Raw genomic sequence first — 16,511 nt, forward strand, 5'->3', positions numbered from 1 at the left:
ATTCCAAATTGCTAGCTATGAAATAGAATACATGTCGAATTCAACATAAAGGGGGTTTCGAAGATTCGAATTCATAGGAAGTGCATTCATCTATTTGAACCCGAGATAATGGCATTTGTAAATCAGATCTAAAAGGGGGCATCAATCTTTGTTGTGCGTTTGAACATGCTATATATATTCATACGCATGTCTAACTTTTTTTTGCAACCAAGGAGATTATATCTGGAACCATGCATGAATTGAGCTAAGTTGCATATTTTTTAATATATACTCATGTATAATGTATATTCAAATGTACCCCCTCCATTCCAAAATAATCGTAGCTTTAGGATTTTCAAGAGTAAAGATTTGTGAAGTTTGACAAATCATGAAAGTTCAATTCAAGAGAACCGAAAACGTTAATGCTTCTGCTCCCCAATATTGAATGAAGTGCCAAATAGGCCTCTGGTCACCCGAAACCGCGCGAGACTAATGTTTGGTGGTAGGAAATTACTATCCTGACTCTGGCCCGTGTAGTCTATCGACCCGATGTCCAAAGGTCTAAACCGGGGTAGATTTGTAACTTCACCATGACGCTAGTCTCAACCGCCTTCGAGAAGCATTGATACGTCGTGGGCGCCTAAACACCCATGCGCTCGGCCAAAATCTATCCCGCCCACATTTGGGACACATGAGATTACTGTCCTACCCCCAACCCGCAATATGTCCAAAATTTTAGATGGGGGAAAAGTTTGTAACTTTCCCCAAATCTCAAACAAGCGCGTCCCAAACCGAAACATTGTTCCCCCTTAGTTCCCCGCCTCCCTCCGTTTCCCCATTCATACTCCATGGGCGCCAAAACGCTCACTCCACCAGCCGTGAAACCCCAGCCTCCTCCGTCCTCCACCCCATAGCGCCCAATCCACTGCTGCCCTCCTCCATCACGCCGGAGCCGGTACCCCGACGTCGTCGTCCAACGCAACCGCAACTCCAACACCCTCAAGGACTTAGTAGCTGAAGCCGAGGTAGAGCTGCCTCCACGACACCGACGCCAACATGCACCATACCAGAACCACTCCAACCACGCCATCCTACGCCTCACTGCTGCAGCTCCACTGTCGCAACCGTCCATCGCACCGGAGCTGTTCCCGCTACACCGTCGTTCGCCGCCTCGGATCTGGTTCCCCGCCGCCGACAGACGGCCACCGCACCACACTCAACAACTTGGCCATGGGTTCGTCCAAGGATCCACCGTCCTCTGCAACTTATCATCTCCAGCGAACCACAAGAAGATCGTTAGAAAAACAGAAGGAGGACACAGCACTGCCAGCAGAAAGAGGTACTCCTCTTCCCTTATTCATGCAAACCTTACGTCTTTTCTCACACCGTATTCATCCCACGAAAGAAACTAGTTGAGCATTTCTTACTGCATATTCTTCGTGATACTAAATGCACAAGGTTTCCTCCCTTTACTATTTCACCTTTGCTAGAGGTCAGTAGCCCGCCTGGATTTCAATTCAGGGTCAGTCGAACTGTAATTAAAAGATGCAGCACCCGCTTAGGTGCGCGGAGCACCTAGTCCGCCTGTTCATCGGGGAAGTGGCGCATCGGTGTCTATCATAGTGGTGTGGGGCGCAGGAGCTGCTTGCGCCCGATCTGGAGGTCGGTGGGGCTTGAATGGATGGCCGGCGGCGGTGCCAAGCACGGCGGTGCGGTGAGGTCGAGGGGAGGGCACAGGCAGGGGACTGGGCCGGTGGTCATTGGCGTTTCGAGGAAGATCGTCAACACTGACTGGCTGGAGGTAGATGAAGGCGATTTGCCTGTTCTTTGTACATGGACAATGCAGAAAAAATGGACTGACGTATTTGTTTTCAGTCGACTGTTATTTTCATAGAATCCTGTAGTAATTTAGTGTGCCATGCATGTTGTAGAGCTATCATATGTCTCCCATCATTTATTTCTCACCGACCTGCTATCTGCTACCTTTAAACTGTACTATTTGTGCACACACTTCACCCATACTCACACTATTGTTTTTTTATGCATGGGTATTTCAGACTCTGATGCAGTGTTGATGAATGCAGAAAAGAAAAGACAAAAGTCACTCCAATGTAATTCGAAGATAAGCACTAAGCGTTTCAGCGCTATAAAGGGTGCAGTGTCAGCAATTGGAGACAGTAAACGTAGCTCTGTAGTTGATGAGCTCAATTGCCACACACAACCATCCCAGGTGCTTGCTTTAACTTCGCGCTGTCAAATGTGGTTGCATGTTGCATATGGTGTCTAGCTTGTATTGCTTCCAATTTGGTTAAATTGCATCTGCTTACTTTACACATTATACCTTTGATAATGACATGCCTTCCTGTTTTTGATACATACTACATATGTCTAATAACCATGTTCGTACATCAAACTAATGCTCTTTTGTATCCCTCGTCAATCACTTATGATGAGACAGTCACCCCAGTGGGTTACTATGAGACGCCATACTCGTTTCAAGAGTGCAGTGTCATCCTCCCCACATGATTCTCAAGAAACAGCAAGGCTAAATGAAGATAGTCAACGTAGCTCTCTATTTGATGACCGCAATTCCCCAACACCACCATCACAGGTGCTTGCTCTAACTTCGCATTGTGATATGTGGTTGCATGTTGCATACGATGTCTAGCTTGTAATGCTTCTAATTAGGGTAAATTGCATCTGCTTAGTTTACACATTATACCTGTGAATATGACATGCCTTCCTATTTTTGGTACACACTACATCTATGTGTTAACCTTGTTCTTACATGAAACTACCTCTCTTTTGTATCCTGCATTAATCACTTACGATGAGTCACCTTTATTCGTTGCATATTGCATATTATTTCTAGCCTGTTGCCATGTATTGCTTCTAATTTGGTCAAATACATTTGTTAGGGCACCCTTTTAATTTGGCAGAGTGATATTGGTTTCATCTTTCATATGGTTTCTAGCTTGCATTGATTCTAACAAGTTCAAGCACCTTGTGCTTAGTTTACACTTTATATGTCATACATGCCAATATGTCACGCCGTCTTGTTTTTCATACATATTCCATCCTCCTATCATGCGATTGCCTTACATGAAAGTAGTGTTCGTCAGTATCATGCATCAATGAGTTCTGTAAAGCAAATTTTATTCCTTTTTCTTGTGGGTTTGACTTGACAAGGCAAAATCAAGAAAGAGGAAGGAAAAGAGTAAGGAAGGCGATGATGGTGGTCCTTTGCAGCAACGTAAACTGAGCATCTGTACCGATTCTCCTTGTACTGATAGTGCATTACAAGGTCCAAGTCTCCGCTCCCCTACTCCACCATCCAAGGTGCTTGCTCTAACTTGGCAGTGTGATATCTAGTTGCATGTTGCATATGGTGTCAAGCTTGTATTGCTCCTAATTAGTGTAAGCTGCATCTGCTTAGCTTACACATGATATGTGTGAATATGACACGCTTTCCTGTTTTTGGTACATACTATATCTGTCTATCACACCATGTTCTTACATGAAACTACTCTTCTTGTGTATCCTGCATCAGTCAGTTATGATGGGACACCTTTAAGTTTGCAGGGTGATATTGGTTTGCATCTTGAATATGATTTCTAGCATGTATTTCTTCTAGTTTGATGAACGCCACCTATGACGAGACAGTTTTAACTTGGCAGAGTGATATTGATTGCACCTTTCATATGGTGTCTAGTTTGCAGTACTTCTAATTTGTTGAAGTGCCTTCTGCTTAGTTACCACATCATAGGTGTGAATATGTCAAGATGTCCATTTTTTCGTACATATTCCATCCTCGTATCATGACTTTGCCTTTCATTAGAGTAGTGTTCGTCAGTATCATGCATGAATGAGTTTTGAAGAGTGAATTATATTCCTTTTTCTTGTCGGTTTGACCTCACAATACAAAATCAATAAAGTCGAAGGAAATTGCCAAGGCATTGGATGATGGTTGTCCTTCCGAGCAACTGAAACAGAGGTTCTCTACAGATTCTACTCCGCCATCCTCCCAACAAGATTCGCAAGACAACGCAAGGCTAGAAAATCAACGTAGCTATGTAGATGATAAGCACATCTCCCCTACTCCACCATCACAGGTGCTTTCTCTAACTTGGCACTATTATATGTGGGTGCATGTTGCGTATGATGTCTACCTTATACTATTGCTTCTAACTTTGTTGAATTGCATCTGCTTACTTTACACATAATGCCTGTGAATATGACATATGTTCCTGTTTCTAGAACATACTATATCTGATCACATGATGTTCTTACATCAGACTACTGTTCTTGCATATCCCGCATCAGTCACTTATGATAAGGCACCTTTAAGTTGACACTATGAAATTGGTTGTGTCTTGCATATGATTTGTAGCATGTACTGCTTCTAATTTGTTGAAACGCCATACAGTTTGAACTTGGCAGAGTGATATTGGTTGCATCTTTCATATGGTGTCTAGCTTGCAGTACTTCTAATTTGTTGAAATGCCTTCTGCTTAGTTACCACATCATAAGTGTGAATATGTCACACCATCCTGTTTTTCATACATATTCCATCCTCGCATCATGTGTTTGCCTTTCATCCGAGTAGTGTTCGTCAGTATCATGCATGAATGAGTTCTGAAGAGCGAATTTTATTCCTTTTTCTTATCGGTTTAACTTCACAATGCAAAATCATTACCGCTGAAGGAAATTAGTCCGACAGTGGATGATGGTGGTCCTTCGTTGCAACTCAAACAAGGATTCTCTACAGATTCTACTCCGCCATCCTCCCAACAAGAATTGCAAGAAAACACAAGGCTGGACAGTCAACGTAGCTATGTAGATGATAAGCACATCTCCCCTACTCCACCATCACAGGTGCTTGCTCTAACTTGGCACTATTATATGTGGTTGCATGTTGCGTATGATGTCTAGCTTGTATTGCTTCTAACTTTGTTGAATTGCATCTGCTTAGTTTACACATAATGCCTATGAATATGACACATGTTCCTGTTTCTAGAACATAGGTGTACATGATGAGCACATCTCCCCTACTCCACCATCACAGGTGCTTGCTCTAACTTGGAACTGTTATATGTGGTTGCATTTTCCGTATGATGTCTAGTTTGTATTGCTTCTGATTATGTTGAATTGCATCTGCGTAGCTTACAACTTATACCTGCAACGATCACTTACCCATAAGACACATTTAACTTGGGGCTGTGATGCAGGTTGCATCTTGCATTGTCTTCTAGCTTGTACTGCTTCTAATTTCTTGAAATGGCACTTATGACGAGACACTTTTTACCTGATAGAGTGATATTGGTTGCATGTTCATATGGTGCCTAGCTTTCATTTCCTCTAATTTTGTTGAAATGCCTTCTACTTACTGTTTTTTCATACATATTCCATCCTCCTATCGTACGTGTGAATATGAAACACCGTCTTTTTTTGTATATATTCCATCCTCCTATCCTGCACTTGCCTTACATCAAAGTAGTATTCGTCTGTATCATGCATCAACCAGTTATGCAGAGCTAATTTTATCCATATTCTTGTGGTTTTGACTTCATAAGGCAATATCAGAAAATAGGAAGGAAAAGAGTAAGTTAGGGGATGTTGGCGGTCCTCCGCACCGACGCAAATAGAGACTCTCTAGATTTGCCACTGCTACTGCTAATGAAGTTGAAGTCCCAAGTCTACATGATGAGTTCATCTCCCGTACTCCACCATCGCAGGTGCTTGCTCTAAGTTGATAGTGTGATAATTGGTTTCATGTTGCATATGTTGTCTAGCCTGTATTTCTTCTATTTTGATTAAATTGCACCTGCTGAGTTTATACGTTATACATGTGCATATGACATGGTGTTCTGTGTCTAGAATACACATCATCTATCTATCATACCATGTTCTTACATCAAAGTACTGCTGTTGTGTATCCCGCATCAGTCATTCATGATTGGGCGCTTTTAACATGGTAGTTTGATAGTGGTTGCATCTTGCATTGATTTCTATGTTGTACTGCTTCTAATTTTTTGAATTGCCACTTATGACAAGACACTTTTAACTTGGCAGAGTAATATTGGTTGAATCTTTCATATGGTGTCTAGCTTGCATTGCTTCTATTTTCTTGAAAATCCTTCTGCTTAGTTTACACATCTTAGCTATGAATATGTCATGTCGTCTTGTTTTTCTTACATATTCCATCCTCATACGGTTATCTTACATCAAAGTATTGCTTGTCTGTATCATGCATCAATGAGTTCTGAAGAGTGATTTTATTCTTTTGTGTTGTGGGTACGGCTTGACATGGCAAAGTCAAAAAATAGCAAGGAAAATAATATAGTAGGGAGTGGTGTTACTCGTCGGGAGAAACGGAAAAGGATCTGCCGTCTAGATTCTGCTGGTACTTATAGTGCAGTAGAAGGTCCAAGTCCATCGGCTATGTCAGATTTCGGGTTCCGGCAGACCCTTGAGGTTCGAACACTGGGGTGTGCGCGGAGATTTCACCTTCTACCTACCTGCGCCCCACCGCCACGCTAAGATCTAAGCTATGGAAAGAACAACACAAGAGACACATGGTTTATACTGGTTCGGGCCACCGTTGTGGTGTAATACCCTACTCCAGTGTGTGGTGTGGTGGATTGCCTCTTGGGCTGATGATGATGAGCAATACAAGGAAGAATAGCCTCGCGAGGGTCTGTTCTTGGCTGAGGGGATGAACTTCTAGGAGGAGTTCAGTCACCCCTCTCTCTCTCTCTGATTTTGATTTCTTCTACCCTGTGGGTGGCTAGTCCTATTTATAGGCAAAGGCCCTGGGCCTCTTCCCAAATATTGAGCGGGAAGGGCGCCAACAATTGGCCATTTTGGAGGGGAACATCTGGTACACTTATCCTGACTAAAGTTGGTCCTCGCCTGCCAAAGGCTCTGGTGGTGACGCTGGCTTGGGCTAATGACTTCCTCCTTGCGGTTGGACTGGTCTTGGTCTCGTTGCACCAAAATGGGTGCCTTTGCTTGATGCTCTCGCCTGCGCTTGCTCCCTTTGCACCAAAGAGGAAAGGAGGACACTGTGTGGGCTGGCGCCCGCCTGGCGCCCTTGGTCGTCATGGCTTGCGTCACGGGCACCTCGTGAGGTACCCCGCCTTGATCTCTCCGCCTCCTCGCGAGCCAGCCTGATGAGGCCGTGCCCGAGGAAGCTCCGTGTCGTCCACCCCGCGAGGCTTGGCCCCTCGCGAGGGTCTTGGGTCTGTGTTGATGAAGATGGGCCATGCTGGGCCCCCCTTTGAGCCATGCCGCAGGCTGTGGGCAGGCAAGTCTGGGGACCCCCATTCCCAGAATGCCGACAGGCTAAATCTACAAACATAGTATCACCTGCTCCACCAGCTGCAGCATCCGCTTCAACTGTACCAGCTGCATCATCCGCTTCAACTGTACCAGCTGTAGCATCCGCTTCAACTGTACCAACATCTCAATGAGTTACTCGTTCGTTTGCTCCGGAACTAGCCAGTTCCCAAGCCGCCTTCACACCTAACACTACTTCCAAAGCACTGCTGACACAACAGGACTTGGCAAGATCAAATGAACCTCATGAGCATCAACACCAAGATGGTACCTGACCGAGTCAAGTTGCAGTTGCATGCTCCTTTATATGTACTCTCACAGTTTGATGTACACTAACACTTCCCATATTCATTGTTGAACTAACACCAGGGCGCAAGCGGAAACAGACATCAGGGATAATGCTTGACAGATTAACAAAATCTAAATGAGGAAGAATGGAGATCCATTTTGAGGCAGGTTTAAAAATGCCACGTGATGCTACAGAGTCAGCCAAGTTAGTATCAGAGGCAGCCATTGCCGTTAGGTGTCATGCACGTATCCTCCCAATGTGGACCCAGTACAGGAATGAGAAAGACAATATCCAGTTTAACACCTTCCTTGACAATTTATCCGTAAGTAATGTTATTCATCACACTTAGTAATATTGTCTTGCTCTGTCCCATACTTTCTAGCTTCCTCCTAATAAGACTCACATTCTTTTCAATAGATGAGGTTCAAGTTGGATCCGAAAGATGATGCAACTAAACAAGCATGCACTCATGTTTTTCAGTCTGCTATGCGACAGTATCGGTACCACCTTAGAAAATCTCACTTTGAAGGCAGGGCTAACAATGAAATCGCCCAAACATCTCCAGTGGAATATATTACAGATGAAGACTGGACAACCTCGTTAAACACTGGTCTGATCCAAAGTATCAGGTAGGCTATATGTATTTGATCAGACCACATATTGAACTTGTATTTATGTATGTGCCTTACAAGTGTATCTTCTTCTAGGCTAACTGTTTGAAGAACAAGACCAACCGTTCTAAAGTGAAATTCCAACAGACAACAATATCTCATAGCTATATATCACACTGCGAGGCTCTTGTAAATAGCTGCTACTTCCTTCTTTTTTCTGTGCCATATTATCGTATCTATATTGACTTGCTCCAAATACAGAGGAAAGCCTGTGCGGACCAAAAAGAACCCGAACCAAATGCAATGCAAATCTTCAAGGGTTGCCACACCAGCAAGATGAAGGGCATGAGCACACCAGTTCAGGCCGCTGTTGTAAGTCCTTACTCCTCCTGCCTTTGAACTGATTGGTACTGTGATGTGTTAACTTAACTACTTGGTTTGCAGCCAATGTCAGTTACTCTGTTCACTTTTGTACACAGTTGTCTTACCGTATCATTTCACCTTACAAGGTTTAAAAGAGATGAAGGATATACTTTTGGTCCTGATCTATAATCTAGTTGTTATGTTCACGTGCGCACACAATATAGCATGTTTGTTTTATATCTGTTTGTCCATGATATGAATGATGTCATACTATGTGCATCCTACTTTAAACCATGTCTCTTTATCCTTAGATGTCAACGAATGTGAGGAAATAGACAATACAGTAGGCATGCTACATGGACATATGTTCTGAAAGTGATTTTATTATGTAGTTGGCACTACAATACATGCTAATGTATTACAGTAGTTCACCAAAATAAGTTATGTATAAACATGTAACCTACTTTGTTTGTTTTTGTCTCATTAGTAACTTATCTGGTACACTAATCTACAAGTTCAAACTTTCAGGAAGCTATGGAACAAATGATTGAACAGCTACAACCACCTGAAGGTGAAGAGGCTACCACAGGCACAATGTCACCTCTTGCTGTAGTGCGTCGGTATCTCTCCACTAACCGTGCAAAAAGCACCTTCCTGCGTAATTCTGGGTTGGTTTTCAAGGTAACCTCGTCCAAATTGCCTACTGAACAAAATCTTCCTGCTAGACAGAGTGATATATCTGTGCTCCAGACACAAGTCCAATCCCTAATGGACGTCATTTTGGAAACAAGGATAGTGGTTGACAAATGTCATCAAGATATGAATGGTTTTGAAACCAGACTATCAGACATTCGCTTCGTTGTTCAAGAGCAATGGCGGAAAAAGGTGAAGATCGTGCTGCTCCATCAGATTCTACAGCCTGAAACATTAGCACCCAGGTCAAATGATCTGTGCTTCTATACATCTGATGGTGCTTTTATCTGCAAGGACTATAAACTTTATGCCAACAGGCCTTTTGTTGTCTGGTTGGAATTTATTTTGTTGTGATACAACATGTATGATGCTGCCAAAGGCTGCAGTAATTACGACACTATTTTTGTATAGTGTAGGTTTATCTTAGTAATGTATTCGGCCGAAAGCTTCTTAGGAGCCCAACATGCCAACATTCGTCGGGCCCATTCCAATTGGGCTAAAAATGATTATGGGCCGACATTTGCATGTAGCCCACTAAAAATATCTGGGCCTAAATCAGCATAAGCTTTCATATTTTTCTGGTAGGCATGTGCCCATAGTGCGCCTTTAACAGGCTTAAACATAATTTGGGCCCTCGGCAACAATAGGCCGTTTATAGGTGTAAATATCTTGAGCCCATAAAAAACATGGGCCTTTAATAGACCGAGAGTGAGATTGAGCCCTGGTTGTGCGAAATAACCCACTAGTCTTAGCAGGCCGAAATGGTGGCCCATTTACGATGCAGATCTTTCATAGGCCGAAATGGTGGCCCATTTACGATGCGGATCTTTCACAGGCCAAAATTTGGATGGGCCGTAAATGCACCGACCTAATACACGGGCCTTTAACAGGCCGGAAGTTCGGTCGGGCTAGATTATCGTCATTTTTATATGGGCCGTTAATGGGCCCGATGTGACATTGGGCCACATATGGCCCATGGATTTCATCCGATGTTAACAGGCCGAAAATCACAACAGGCCGAAAGTGGCACAAATCTATAGTGGGCCTCTAACAGGCCGAATGTCAGACATGTCCGAATATGATCCAAATCCTTCACGGTCGTTTATGGGCCGAAAGTTTCAACGACCTGTAAATGGGCCCAAATGAAGCAGGACCTTTAACAGTCCGGAAATACACCGGGTCGTAATTTGGCCCATATACTTAGCGGACTATTAACGGGCCAGAAGTGACCATGGGCCGCGATGATGACAAGTTTAGGACAGGTCGTTGACGGGCCGATTTGACACTAGCCGTACGGGCCTTAACTGAGAATGTTGGGCTTTAGCTGGGCTGACCCATTATGGTCTGCAAAATCTTGTGGGCCTTTAGCTGGGCCGGCCCATTATGGTCTACTAAATCTTGTGGGCCATTTGTTGGGCCGACCCATTTAAACTTTATGGGCCCGTCCACGTGTCAACATATCATAGGCCCATCTTTACCGTTGGATGAGTGACACCTGTGCCAACGCGGAGCTGACGCGTGGTTCCGTCAGCCAATGAGAAATTTACACGTGGAAAATCGGCATTGGTCGTGGCTGTTAGCGAGTTATCGGATCCAAAACCGGACCCGATAGCTTAACGGCGTCCCGTTAAGGTGGATGCCACGTGTCGGTCACCCTTGACGAAAGCACTTCTATGACGCGCGATTTATCGTCATGGAAGTGGACACTTCCGTGATGATAGTTTTGGTAATGTCATGGAATACTTCTACGACAGCACATGTATGACTATCTTGATTCTGTCATAAAATTGTCATGGATGTACATGCATGACAGAAAACGTGACCTACTGTGACAAACATGTATAATCACAGAAGTGTATTTTTTTGTAGTGTAATCGGTCAGAGAAACAAGGCCAAGCACTTTCTAGAGGAACGAGCGAGTTCATCAGCGAAGCTGGAGTTGCAAGCTGGTGTTCCTGTAGAAAAATAGAACGGTGGTGTTATTTCTGTCTGCATATTTTAGATAAAATTGCTCTAGAAGAACCAAATGTTAGTGAAGGAAAGATGTAGCCATAGATCTGGAGATGAATTTTGTGTTCAATACACTGTAATTGATTTTCTGTTTATGGAATATGAATTTAAAAATGAGAACTGGAGCTATGGTGGCACTATTTCTCGAGGGTTCTAAGAATGATATGACTTTAATGAGGTCTTTAACAAGCGATGGAAACACACATATGGATAATAGTATTACTTTTTAGCAACTGCTAAACTAAGAAGTCAAGCAACCAAATATATATATATATGTGTGTGTGTGTGTCTGTGTGTGTGTGTGTAGTAAACCCAAACCTTTTTATTGGTACAAAACTAGGCGGGTAGTATTGAGTAAAAAAATCTTGAAAAGGAGCACTCACAGAAGCATGTTATTGCATGACCAGTGGGCATTGGGGTTGCAATATGCCATAGTCGAGATAGTCACTGGAGTTGACGAAGTCGAAGTGGAGCCATTGGTCGCATTGGTGGCACGGGAGATCAATACGGCGACCAAGAGTAACACGGTGTTAATAAATGTCCCCCTCGTGGATATATAAGAATCTGAAATGAGAAAGATCAAGTAATGTGCAAATCTTCCGGAGATACTAACATATCGAAGAAAATCAAACCACTTCAAATAAAAGAATACCCTTCTGAAATTGTGCTCCTCTTAGAACATACACACTTCCTGTGCATATGGTTGCAGGTTGTATCCATGCCAAGATAGCACCTTGTATGCATAAGATGGACCATATGTTGATTATACGAACAATGACTACTGTACCCAGCACCTGTGCAATTTCAAACTGTACCCTGCACCTGTGCATGATAGATGGTTGGCCATTGTCAAACTATACCAGAACTAATGAATGGAACTGAAAATCTTAGCTAAAGCAAAGCTTCTAGGCATGTGACAAAAATAAAATAGAATGAAATATATCATAATGAAACTTCAGTGGTGAAGATGGCAGTGTCACTCTGCTCGTGTTCATCCTCCCTCACTACCTGCAAAACTATAAAATGAGGACATATCATGACAACAGTTTGAGGTCATCTCTCCCCACTGAACATAACTTAAATGACACTGAACACTACTCAGAACCAAGACGATATGTAGCAACAATCACTTGAAAATGGCTGAATAATAAAATTATGTAGGTCCTAGTTTACAATTGTGAGCTTACCGAAAACATAAAAGTGCTTTGAACTGTAGGTTTTAGTTTGTCACACCAAAAGAGCCGAACGCGCACACGTGCGAAAAGAGGCAGAAAGATAGGGAGGTTACACATGAAAGTAGAGAAGTTGCTCTCCTGGCCATCCATGGATGATCAAAAAATCTAAAGAAAACATACTCTTGGTCAAACTGAAAATAACTAAAAGGTTCGAAATATTGAGAAAGAGGAGTAACTATAACACAGACTGACCAATTAAACACGGATTTTAGACTGAAAAACATAATGATACAAGACTCAAACAGGAATACTAAAACTGTTGCACAGATTAAATCAACTACATGACTGAAAAATAAACTGAATATCTGATTAAAATATTTTACTAAAAACTAAGAAAAGCAATCTAAATAAATGACTAAACAATGACTACTCAAGTAAGCAGAACTGAAAACTTAAAATGGTACAAAACTGAAAATGCTGAAAATAGATAACTGAAGAAAACTAAGAAACAAAATATAGAAATCATAAACTAAGGAATAATGAAAAACAGAGAAATGAGAACAGAGATCTGATTATCTACCAAACCTAAAATGCGTAGTCAACTACGTAACTTAAAACTAAACTGAATATAGGATCAAAATAGATTAGTGATAAACCAAATAGATGACTGAAAACTAAAAGACTATCTGATCAAACTGAATACCGAGGTGTGAGGACTATCTGCCAAACCCAAAATGAGTAAATCAACTAAATAACTAAAAACTAAGCTGAATATCTGATCAAAATAAATTACTGGAAACTAAGAAATGAAAATCAACGAGCGATTAGACCCCAAAATGAGCCGAACCACCATGGGTAAATGATAAATTATGACCAAAAATGGATCAGGTCGGCTATTCATCAGTCAACTAAATTTCCATTTCAGTTTAGGTTGAATGAATTCTCAGAAAGTGACACCCAAATGAATGGATAACCTAATGAACTAAACACCTATCACTTATCAAAGAGTACAGTGACTAAATTATTGAATGAAACACTGAATGGAACTCAGACAAACCTATGTGTAGTGGGTTTGCATCAGTGATGTAATCCAGAAAAAGACAAAAAAAGAAGATGAAAATAAATAAAGTGAATCATAATAGATGACTGAGAGATGACCAATCAAAAAACAAGATAATACATCTATAAATTCCTAGAAAATGTAATGTGAAAATGAGCCAAGAAATTTAGTGATGACAAATGCATAGGTCTGGATATTGTACCTCGAAGAAATCATCGTTCACACCCTGACATGATTTAGAACAACCATCACCCTTACACAACTCATGGCTTCCTGCAATGAAAATCCATACCGTCTCTACTGATAGCACAAAAGATCTCTGAGAAAAATGCCATAAGTATAAAAGAATAAAATCGGCTGTATCATCCAAAAGGGAAGAACAGTGAGCTAATTGATAACCCACAAGTATAGGGGATCACAGTAGTTTTCGAGGATAGAGTATTCAACCCAAATTTATTGATTCGACACAAGGGGAGCCAAAGAATATTCTCGAGTATTAGCAGCTGAGTCGTCAATTCAACCACACCTGAAAGACTTAATATCTGCAGCAAAGTATTTAGTAGCAAAGTAGTATGGAAGTAACGGTAGCAAAAGTAACAGTAGCAGTTTTGTAGCAATTGTAACAATGGCAACAGAAAAGTAAAGTAGCAAAGATCAATGTGAAATGAGCTCGTAGTCAATGGGTCAAGATGGATAATTGTGTCGGATGGCTTCATCATGCAAAGGTTATAACATAGGGTGACACAGAACTAGCTCCAGTTCATCAATGTAATGTAGGCATGTATTCCGAATATAGTCATACGTGCTTATGGAAAAGAACTTGCATGACATCTTTTGTCCTACCCTCCCGTGGCAGTGGGGTCCTATGGAAACTAAGGGGTATTAAGGCCTCCTTTTAATAGAGTACCAGACCAAAGCATTAGCATTTAGTGAATACATGAACTCCTCAAACTACGGTCATCACCGGGAGTGGTCCTGACTATTGTCACTCCGGGGTTGCCGGATCATAACATGTAGTAGGTGACTATAACTTGCAATATCGGATCAAGAACACAAATATATTCATGAAAACATAATAGGTTCAGATCTGAAATCATGGCACTCGGGCCCTAGTGACAAGCATTAAGCATAGCAAAGTCATAGCAACATCAATCTTATAACATAGTGGATACTAGGGATCAAACCCTAACAAAACTAACTCGATTACATGGTAAATCTCATCCAACCCATCATGGTCCAGGAGGCCTACGATGGAATTACTCACGCATGACGGTGAGCATCATGAAATTGTTGATGGATGATGCTTGATGATGACGATGGAGACGGATTCCCCTCTCCGGAGCCCAAAACGGACTGTATATCTGCTGTCCCGAGGAAGAACAGGGCTTGGCGATGACTCCGTATCGTAAAACATGATGAATCCTTCTCTCTGTTTTTTTCTCCCAAAAAGTGAATATATGGAGTTAGAGTTGAGGTCAGTGGAGGTCCAGGGGGACCACAAGGTCGGAGGGCATGCCCCCACCCTTGTGGCTAGGGTGTGGGGCCCCTGCTACTGATTCTTTCGCCAATATTTTTTATTAATTCCAAAAATAATCTTCATTGATTTTCAGGTCATTCTGAGAACTTTTTATTCTGCACAAAAATAACACCATGGCAATTCTGCTGAAAACAACGTCAGTCCGGGTTAGTTCCATTCAAATCATGCAAGTTAGAGTCCAAAACAAGGTCAAAAGAGTTTGGAAAAGTGGATACGCTGGAGACGTATCAACTTCCCCAAGCTTAAACCTTTGCTTGTCCTCAAGCAATTCAGTTGATAAACTGAAAGTGATAAAGAAAAAACTTTTACAAACTCTGTTTGATCTTGTTGTTGCAAATATGTAAAGCCAACATTCAAGTTTCCAGCAAAGATTATGAACTAACCATATTCACAATAATATTTAGGTCTCACATTTACTTATATCAATGGCATAATCAACTAGCGAGCAATAATAATAAATCTCGGATGACAACACTTTCTCAAAACAATCATGATATGATATAACAAGATGTTATCTCGCTAGCCCTTTCTGAGACCGCAAAACATAAATGTAGAGCACCCCCGAAGATCAGGGACTGACTTGACATTGTAATTCATTGCAAAAGAGATCCAGTCACAGTCATACTCAATATAAATTAATAACAATGCATACAAATGACAATGGTGCTCTCTAACCGGTCCTCTTTATAAGAGGATGATGACTCAACAATAAAAGTAAATAGATAGGCCCTTCGCAGAGGGAGGCGGGGATTTGCAGAGGTGCCAGAGCTCGAGTTTTGAAATAGAGATTGAATAATATTTTGAGTGGTATGCTTTCATTGTCAACGTAACAACCAAGAGATCTCGGTATCTTCCATGCTACATACATTATAGGCGGTTCCCAAACTGAATGGTAAAGTTTATACCCCCACCACCAACAAGCACACTCCACGGCTAGTCCGAAACAACGTGTACCGTCCAACTAACAACAGTCCTGGGGGAGTTTTGTTTGCAATTATTTTGATTTGATTTGCTTTGAGCATGGTACTGGGCATCCTGGTTACCAACCATTTTCTCGTGAATGATGAGCGGAGTCCACTCATCGTGAGAATAACCCACCTAGCATGGACAACTCTAGTTGACAACTCTAGTTGATACATGAGCTATTCGAGCATACAAAATAGATTATCATTTGAAGGTTTAGAGTTGCCACTTGCAAATTTACTTGGAACGGCAGGTAGATACCGTATATAGGTAGGTATGGTGGACTCATATGGAACAATTTTGGGGTCTACGGAAGTGGATGCACAAGCAGAATTCCCGCTCTTGCTAGCAAATAAATTCATAAGCTCATCCATCTTTCCACTCAAAACATTAATCTCTTCAATCGCATGCATTTCTTTACTAGTGGAAGATCTTTTGGTATGCCATTGAGAATAATTAACCATAATATTATCTAGGAGTTTAGTAGCTTCTC

The sequence above is a fragment of the Triticum urartu genome, chromosome 6 (genome assembly GCF_003073215.2).
Source record: "Triticum urartu cultivar G1812 chromosome 6, Tu2.1, whole genome shotgun sequence".
NCBI classification, from domain to species: Eukaryota; Viridiplantae; Streptophyta; class Magnoliopsida; order Poales; family Poaceae; genus Triticum; species Triticum urartu.